This window comes from Cucurbita maxima, unplaced genomic scaffold (genome assembly GCF_002738345.1).
Source record: "Cucurbita maxima cultivar Rimu unplaced genomic scaffold, Cmax_1.0 Cma_Scf03975, whole genome shotgun sequence".
Lineage (NCBI taxonomy): Eukaryota > Viridiplantae > Streptophyta > Magnoliopsida > Cucurbitales > Cucurbitaceae > Cucurbita > Cucurbita maxima.
The window spans coordinates 422-1,464 of NW_019275991.1; the positions used below are offsets into that span (position 1 = coordinate 422).

A 1,043-nucleotide genomic window follows, 5' to 3' on the forward strand; every position below is an offset into this window, starting at 1 on the left:
ATTGTACATAACATTTCTCCACTTTATACATAACATGTTAAATTAACTCATACTGAAAAAAATCATTTCTTTCTTTTGGAGATGCGGGGTATCGCTCTACCATTTGAGCTACATCCCCACGAAAAAATATTGCTACACAACAGGTCATGAATAAGGAAAAATTTGAAAAGAAACAATATATTTAATAATAGATAATCATATTTTTGGAGATGCAGGGTATCGATCCCCGTACCTCTCACATGCAAAGCGAGCGCTCTACCATCTGAGCTACATCCCCATGATTCTTACATCATAAAACCCTATTAATGTCCCATCATCAATAATAGTGAAAATAAAAAAATATCAAAATATTAATAACAAATAGTTTAGATATCCCCACAATTCTTACGTCACAAAGTTCTATGCATCTCGTCATCAGTAATAGTGAAAATGAAAAACTATCCCAGCTCATTATGTCCTAAATAAGAAAAAATTGAAAAGAAATAATATATTTAATAATCGATTCAATTGAAGATGCAAGATATTGAGCCCCATACTTTCCACATGGGAAATAAACGCTATACCATTCGAACTACATCCCTACGATTTTTACATCAAAAAACCCTAAACGTCCCTTCATCAATAATTGTGAAAATGAAAAAGTATATATGCATATTATGTCATAAATAAGGAAATATTGAATAGAAATAAAATATTAATAATAAATAGTTTCTTTTGGAGATGCGAGGTATCGATCTCCATACCTCTCGTATGCTAAGTCGTAACTCTCGCATGTTAAGCGAAGCTACATCCCCATAATTCTTGCATCACAAAACCCTAAATTTTTCATCATCAATAATAGTAAAAATGAAGAACTATCACTACTCAACATGTCATGAATAAGGAAAAATTGAAAAGAAGTAATTTTCAATAATAGTGCTCATTATGTCGTATCCACATTAGAAGTGAGCGCTTTACTATCTGAGCTACATCCCCATAATTCGTACTACAATCTCTTGAAGGGGCATTTTGAGAATCAAACTCGAGACCTCTCACTCCCAGAG

The 1,043-nt window shown here is 32.5% G+C and overlaps 1 non-coding gene across 1 annotated transcript; it reads right to left on the bottom strand.

Moving 5' to 3' along the window:
• Positions 1–204: 204 nt before the first annotated feature.
• On the bottom strand, positions 205–277 carry TRNAA-UGC. The gene has a single exon. It is a non-coding gene; the product is annotated as a tRNA-Ala (tRNA).
• Between the last annotated feature and the right edge of the window lie 766 nt (positions 278–1,043).